The sequence below is a fragment of the Bos grunniens genome, chromosome 21 (assembly GCF_055505025.1).
Source record: "Bos grunniens cultivar Pamir isolate PY7600 chromosome 21, Bosgru_T2T1.0, whole genome shotgun sequence".
In the NCBI taxonomy this organism is placed as follows: domain Eukaryota; kingdom Metazoa; phylum Chordata; class Mammalia; order Artiodactyla; family Bovidae; genus Bos; species Bos grunniens.
In genome coordinates, this window is record NC_141185.1 from 40,900,777 (window position 1) to 40,909,208 (window position 8,432).

General features: G+C 45.7%; 1 long non-coding RNA gene across 1 annotated transcript; it reads right to left on the bottom strand.

Moving 5' to 3' along the window:
- Window positions 1-534: 534 nt before the first annotated feature.
- On the bottom strand, window positions 535-1,329 carry LOC147349480 (uncharacterized). The gene is made up of 2 exons (XR_015149848.1): window positions 1,164-1,329; window positions 535-705 (listed from the first exon to the last, which is right to left on the bottom strand). It is a non-coding gene; the product is annotated as an uncharacterized LOC147349480 (long non-coding RNA).
- Window positions 1,330-8,432: the final 7,103 nt, after the last annotated feature.

The following is an 8,432-nucleotide window of genomic DNA, read 5'->3' on the forward strand; positions in this document are numbered from 1 at the left end:
CTGCCCAACCCTTGGATCCAACCCTACCCTCACCCCATATAAGGAACCAGCCCTGCCATCCCCACCATGCCCCAACCAGGGAGCAAAGGACGGAAACTGTTACTTGTTTTCCCTCCCTCCTACTGCAGCATGAGTCCCAGTATAGCCTTGCTTAAATTTCTTGTCTAGCCTCTTATAAATTTCTGTTGATTACAGAGGCCAAGAATCCTGGTCAGTAACAATACTGTTTACAAAGGGAGGCCTGGTGACTCATTTGAATCACTCATTGCCTCAAATCCTTTACAGATAGGGGCAAGTTCACTATGTTCAATTAGATTCAGAATTTCCAATATAGACAAATGCTTAGAGATTATCTCTACCATCCATTTTTCAAACTTAAAAAGAAGAGGGAGGGGACTATTTCTTCAAACTGAAGTGATCAGGCTGTCAGTTCCAGAGTAAGAGCCAGATGGGAGGTGGGGGTGGGGGGCCAGTTTGCCCCTAAAGAGAATCTGTGAAGGAAACATGTTGAAAAGGATCTTGGTGAGCACTAGGTCATGAGCCAAAGCAATTTAACCAGTGAGGGGTCACAGGGTCACATCCATGAGTCTGCGTTTGTGGAAGGCGAGGGGACCTGGCTCTCAAGAGGGAGCAGTGGGAGTAGCCAACAGCTGGTGCTCTGCTTCAAGAAGGCTTCCTGGATTCTCCTGAGAGTCCTCTAGACTCCTAGAAATAAACAGACAGAGAGATAAAGCCCACCGGCTGAGACTAACCCACCTCTTAAATTCAGATTTTGTATCGACATGACCCCATGGGAACCACAGGCTGAGATTCAATATGTTTACTTAAAGTATGTTGAGTCCTGTTACTGGCTGAACTGTGTCCCACTTCCCCCGCCCCTGCCCCACCAATCCGTATGTCGAAGTCCTAACCAACCTCCCAAGACCTCAGAATGTGACTGTGTTTGGAGATCGGGCCTTAAAAGAAGTGATTACGTTAAACTGGGTTTTACTAGGGGGGCCTAATCCAATAAGACTGGTGTGCTTACAAAAAGAGACTAGGACACAGATGAGCACAGAAGGAAGACAATGTGAGGATTGCAGGGTGGTATTACTGGGAGAAGATGGCTACTTGAAAACCAAGGAAAGAGGCCCTAATTAAAAAGAAAAAAAAACAAAACTAACCCTGCTGACACCTTGATCTCGGGCTTCTAGCCTCCAGAACTGTGAGCAAACAAACATGCATTGTTTAAATCACCCAGCCTGTGGCAACCCTCGAAGACCAACGCAGCGCCTACGATAGGGCATCTCCTCTGCCAGGCACTGGGTGGGCATGCAGACACAGTCCCATGGAATAATGACTCCTCAGCTGCAGTGAACTCTTTCTCAGTAAGGGGCTTAAATATGTAAAGAGACAAGGGCCACCCAGCGAGGAATCCAGGCATTGAGAAGTCACGGCCAGCTTCCCAGAGATGGCGGTGCTTCATCTGAAACGAGACAACAGGATTGAGGCCCACACAGACAACTTGCTCTCTCTCACAACAGTTGTTCTGAATTAAGGTGAGAAAATGTCCCGACCCTGCTCTCATTTACTTTAAACATCTCTGTCCACCTGTGGGAGCAATAGGGACCACAGCGTGGTATCCTGTCTTAAATGATCTGGAATGAAAGGGAAACTGGAGAGGATGCTGTGTTCACCCCAGGTTTGCTTTCATTTCAATGTATGGCAAAAACCACTACAATATTGTAAAGTAATTAGCCTCCAACTAAAATAAATAAATTAAAAAAAGAAGTATTGTCACTGTAAGTGCTGTCTTCATTGGCTGTGAATGAAATTTTTTGCTGAAACAATTTTTCTTTGAAAGTTAACACTTCAATACCTTGATGGTGGAGGACACTCGTGGTCCCTAAAACTGCTTTTAGCTACAGCCTGGGTGGCAGGGGGCAGCTGAGAATGAATGTCCTAAGGATCAGGCAGTGAGAATTTTCTGAGTGTTTTAGGACCATGTGAACATACTACAAAAGAGTAAACTTGGAAAGAACGACCACTTCGCTGTACAGCAGAAATTAACACAATGTTTTACATTAACTATGCTTCAATAAAGTAATTTTTGAAGAGAGAATAAGCTTGGGTGGGCAGTGATTAAGAAAACCTGTCCAAGGCTTGCTTGTCAACCTTAAGTTTGACAAGTCTGTTCCCTCCACATACCTTTCATCCTTTCTCTAGTGCAGAGATGAAAACTGGTTGCCCCAGGTTAGCCACCTCATCTGCAAATCTAACTCTGCCCCTACTGAACTACTGCACACTCAGTTTCCCCATCTTTCAAGAACAACCAGTACTAGTACCAGCTGAGGCGGGCTCCCCAGGTGGCGCTAGTGGTAAGGAGCCTGCCTGCCAATGCAGGAGACATAAGAGACGCGGGTTCAATTCCTGGGTCAGGAATATCCCCTGGAGGAAGGCATGGCAACATACTCCAGTATTCTTGCCTGGAGAATCCCATGGACAGAGGAGTCTGGCGGGCTACAGTCCATGGGGTTGGAAAGAGTCAGACACAACTGAAATGCCTTAGCATGTGCGCATGTACCAGCTGAGTCAGGAACCTAGATACAGCCTGGAACGTGGGAACACTCATTCAGCTGAGCTAATTTCCATCAGGATCGAATCTCAACCTTTCCACACAGGGGACATGCTATTCTTGTCTTAAAAGGCTGTCCAACAAACAGGCTTCCCGATCCTGTCACAGGCATCCCTTTCAAGTTTAGCAAACTCTTCCCACCACTGTTGGCAATGATATCCAGCAATGAGTTCTCTGGTGAGAAAAAAAGAAAGCTTAGAGAGATACTCTCAATTGTCTCTTTCTAGTGATATTTTCTAAGACCCAAAACTGAAAAGCACAAGTCAAAAATGAAGAGAGAGGCTTTAGCGGTGAGTCTTGGGGTAATCTGGTGGGGTCCTTAGGGAGGTGCCATTACCCTTGGAAACCAGCAGAGACTCTTCACAGAATGGCTGTCTGTTGAATGCCACCTATATGCTTGATGTGTTCCCAAGATAAATGAGGGAGGAGCTTATCCACAAGCATCTAGAGTCTGGTAGTTGTTGCTCAGTGGCTAAGTCATGTCGGACTGGACATGGACACAAAAGTGACATTTTTTGAGTGAAGGGGAAAAGACCTGGGAGCAGTGGAGCAAGTTCGGGCCAGCCGCCACCCCCAACCCAGAGGCGACGTGTGCAGCAGACAATGAGAGCTGATTAGAAGTCACTCAAGGGGAAGGTTAGGAAGGGTAAGGGCAGCAGCATATTTCCTTGCTGCTGTGCTTTCCTTCCTAGGGTCTCAAACTAGTCCTCTGTCCTCTGGCCAGCTTTCAGAGTCCTCTGATTGCTGCTTGTGTTATTTGAGGTGTCTAACTGTGCCTGGAGCAGCAGGCAGGGGTGCCCCTATTTTATTGGGTGGATGAATAGTGAGATGGAGGCAGCTTGCATCTTTCCCATAGACTGTCCTTGAGGTGGGAGGATGCACTGCCAGGGGTTGCTGGGAAAACTTGAGAGTAAAGGAAGTGTTATATATTGGACAGATATCCATGGGGCTGTGGACAGATATCCTTGGGGCTGTGGACAGAGGGATAGCAGATGTGAGGGGGCCCTGTTGGCCTGATGAGAACAGACACAGCCTCCTGTGGTCTCCTGGGGTCTGGTTTAGTGGCTGCTGCATGACAATTTCATCTTTGTATATTGCAAGATTAGACTGTCTTTAGCCCAAGACATTTTTGTTACTTTTCCTTTCTGCATCTCATGATTTGAAATAGTATATCAACTCCATTAATAACTCTATTCCAGTGTTTCTAAAGAAAGGAATGTGATGAAACATTATTCCATGATAACCCCACAATAAACATGGACAAAACAATACTAAACTTGGTCGTATTTTGCAGTGGTAATTATTGTTTCATAGTGAAAAAAGGAGAACCAAACAGAGCTGCAGAGCTGGCCCAGTGCTCACAGCTTGATGTCTCCTGATGAACCTAAACAACTTCCTAGAACGTCATCAGGCAAGGCCATCTGGTGAGATCAATAGCAAGGTCACAGTGTCATCACATCTGAACACAGATGAGACAGGAAGCCACACAAAGGGTCAAACATCCACTTAGCTGAGGGTAAAGGGAGGGGGCTGTTTCTTTAAGTGAAGACTGCAGCCTCGCTTTCATCTGCACTTCTGCTGTACTGGTAGTGGTGGGTTAGTCGATAAGTCATGCCTAATTCTTTGTGACCCCAAGGACTATAGCCCACAAGGCTCTGTCCATGGGATTTTCAAGGCAAGAATACTGGAATGGGTTGCCATTTCCTTCTCCAAGGGGATCTTCCCCACCCAGGGATTGAACCTGGGTCTCCTACTTGCAGGCAGGTTCTTTACACAGTGAGCTACTAGGGAAGCCTGCACTTCTGCGTGCATGTGTGTTAAGTCGCTTCAGTCATATCTGACTCTGTGAGACCCTGTGGACTATAGACACAATTTATTAAGATGTCCAAGCATAGGACTCCCCTCTTCCTGACAGCATCACAGCATCCGAGCTTCCTGGACCCCTCTCCCTAAATCCCCCAACACAAGCCTAATAGTGAGTCCTTTCCAGCTCCCTTTTACTGGGATGAACCTGGCTTCCCCTGGGATGCCTTGTGTGTGGTCTCTCTTGCTCTAGAGAATAATAAACCCAACTTGTTTAACTGCAGTCCTGTTGCTAGGGGTCTTCAGTTGGCGGACATTTTCCAGTTACAATATATTCAGAGAAGATGGCATTCACATGCTAATTTCCATGAAAGCTTTTCAGTTCATTTCAGTTCATTCGCTCAGTTGTGTCCGACTCTTTGCGACCCCATGAATTGCAGCACACCAGGCCTCCCTGTCCATCACCAACTCCCGGAATTCACTCAGACTCACGTCCATCGAGTCAGTGATGCCATCCAGCCATCTCATCCTCTGTCGTCCCCTTCTCCTCCTGCCCCCAATCCCTCCCAGCATCAGAGTCTTTTCCAATGAGTCAACTCTTTGCATGAGGTGGCCAAAGTACTGGAGTTTCAGCCTTATCATCATTCCTTCCAAAGAAATCCCAGGGCTCATCTCCTTCAGAATGGACTGGTTGGATCTCCTTGCAGTCCAAGGGACTCTCAAGAGTCTTCTCCAACACCACAGTTCAAAAGCATCAATTCTTCGGTGCTCAGCCTTCTTCACAGTCCAACTCTCACATCCATACATGACCACAGGAAAAACCATAGTCTTGACTAGATGAACCTTTGTTGGCAAAGTAATGTCTCCGCTTTTGAATCTGCTATCCAGGTTGGTCATAACTTTCCTTCCAAGGAGTAAGCATCTTTTAATTTCATGGCTGCAGTCACCATCTGCAGTGATTTTGGAGCCCAAAAAAATAAAGTCTGACACTGTTTGCACTGTTTCCCCATCTATTTCCCATGAAGTGATGGGACCAGTGCCATGATCTTCGTTTTCTGAATGTTGAGCTTTAAGCCAACATTTTCACTCTCCTCTTTCACTTTCATCAAGAGGCTGTTTAGTTCCTCTTCACGTTCTGCCATAAGGGTGGTGTCATCTGCATATCTGAGGTTATTGATATTTCTCCTGGCAATCTTGATTCCAGCTTGTGCTTCTTCCAGTCCAGCATTTCTCATGATGTACTCTGCATATAAGTTAAATAAGCAGGGTGACAATATACAGCCTTGACGTACTCCTTTTCCTATTTGGAACCAGTCTGTTGTTCCATGTCCAGTTCTAACTGTTGTTTCCTGACCTGCATACAGATTTCTCAAGAGGCAGGTCAGGTGGTCTGGTATTCCCATCTCTTTCAGAATTTTCCACAGTTGATTGTGATCCACACAGTCAAAGGCTTTGGCATAGTCAAGAAAGCAGAAATAGATGTTTTTCTGGAACTCTCTTGCTTTTTCAATGATCCAGCGGATGTTGGCAATTTGATCTCTGGTTCCTCTCCCTTTTCTAAAACCAGCTTGAACATCAGGAAGTTCACGGTTCACATAGAAGCCTGGCTTGGAGAATTTTGAGCATTGAAAGCTTTTGGAAACACGTAAAACGGCTTATTTATTCCACCCTCATCTGGCCACCAACTCCATGATAGTATAACTTTTGCTAAACCCTAGGATTCTGAATAACAATATATTAAGTCCGAGCTGAGAACATCCTGGCATTTTTTTGGTGTCTGAATGACCCCAGGAGTAACTTTTTAAAACTGGAGATTGTATCTTTTCCATTCATTCATCTAATGAGTCTACTACTGACAAATGGGAACAACCCCGGCCTTTAAACTTCTCTTCCCAGCACTCCGTCTCTCCCTAAGACACACATTCCATTAATTTTCAATGACGTGTATCTGCTTTCAAAAACATCTTTCAGAAAACCAAAAGAGGAGTTATAATGGATGTTCAGGACCAGTGTAGTTCATTGAATGGCATGAAAATTAACTTCACATTTAGTAGCATAAGGGCTTCTCTGGTGGCTCAAATGGTAAAGCATCTGCCTGCAATACAGGAGACCTGGGTTCAATCCCTGGGTCAGGAAGATTCCCCTGGAGAAGGAAATGGCGACCCACTCCAGTACTCTTGCCTGGAAAATTCCATGGGTGGAGGAGCCTGGTAGTCTATAGTCCACGGGATCACAAAGAGCCAGACATGACTGAGAAACTTCACACACACACACACACAAAAATAGTAGCATAATGACAGAAAAATAAATAAATACAATCCACTTACAGTTTCTGGTTATAGACTTTTAGCCAAATGGCACTCAAAGTATATTCAAAGTCAGGGAGGCTTTGCATATCATATGGAGCCTTTGACCCATACATCTGTGTAAACTATGTGTCTCTTTGACTGGAGATGATGATGGAGTTTGGGAAGCTTCAAGGAGACATCTTACTGAAATCTGCACAGCAATTCTTTTCAACCTTTCTGGGAGTATAAGACATGGCAGAGACATAGGATCTGAACCCATGTAATTCACACCATTGGATGACCTTGCCTCATAGAATTCCTGGTGTGGGCAGGCTTCCTAAATAGTTGCCACATTATTCCATTTTACACATCAGTTTCAACATATACAAATATTTTATTCAGATTTTATAGATATTGTACAATCTGACAGGATTTTGGATAACAGCTCCTTGAGTTTTGGGGAAAGGAATGGGGGAAGGTAGGGCCAGTATATTTATGAAGTAAAAATACAGAATGAAATAAATATTGCATGAGACCTACTTATATCCTCAAAAAGTTGTTTATCTGAAATTCAAATTTAACTGGATATCCTGTATTTTATCTCCCCACCCCAGGGAGAAGGAGAGTGGGAAGGTCATCACAAAAATTAATATTAAAGAACTGGGTAGATTGAAGCAGTGTTCCAAATTAAGAGAATCTTGGTCTGTAATGAGATTCAAGGAGTGCTCTGCCAATGACCTAGGGGTTTTAGGCATCTGCCTGAGAAACCAGGATCTTAGTGGATGGCCAAAGAGAACTCAGGGAGTGTGTGTACAGCAGAGGATTGACGCTGATGGGTTGTAGAGAGGCGCTGACTACAGAAGGTCTAGTTATAGACCAGAGCCTAAAAAGCCCCAGGAGGCTGGGCTACATGCTGGTCAGTTGAGTCAAGGTCCTTGCTTGGGAAAGCAACTGGCTCCGGTCCAGATGATGTTGTAGGAGGAAGGGAATGTGCTGTTTCTCTATCCCAGGGGGACTCATTCAATCCTCGGGGCTTCCGGAGGGCTCTCCTGGAAACAAGACAGCCACAAGCTTGTGTGCTCCATATGAACAAGGGAATGTGGGAGCTGGACTGACAGAGGGCCCACCTGCCCTACTCTCCCTGCCTGGCTGTGGTCCCACTCCAGGCAGCAGTACTCTGCCTGGTTGGAGCTTGCCTGCTCCATCAGATATGCAGGTTCAGGCCAGCAAGGCTGCTTTGAATGCAGAAGTGTCCTGCTGTGGATGATAAATTATACGATCATCCTATTCTTAGCCCAGGGGCCTCTGTGCATTGAACTGTCTGCATCTGCTTTGTTTTAACCACAGTACCAAGCTTTACAATAGGTTGGCAATAGGATTCTGGCAGACAGAGTGAGGATGAGGAAAAATGGAACAAAAAGGAAACAGATTGAGAACAGGTAGCAGAGAAAATGGTAGGGATGGGGAGGAAAAACTTCTACCCTTCCTGCTGGGCCTCCCGACCTAGGTAGACCCGCTAGGGAACAGGAGTGGACCCAAGAAACTTACACGCTGTAAGGATTACAGGAAGCTGATTCTGAAGACACTGCGACCCAGCTCTGTGCCAGCCTGGCTCTATCCTAGATCTGCATTCATTCTTCCCAGAGATGCTTGGTGCCCCCACCAAGTGAAGGTGGCAAAGGAAATGGGGACACATGTGACCTTAGACTGGTGTCAGACTGACAGTG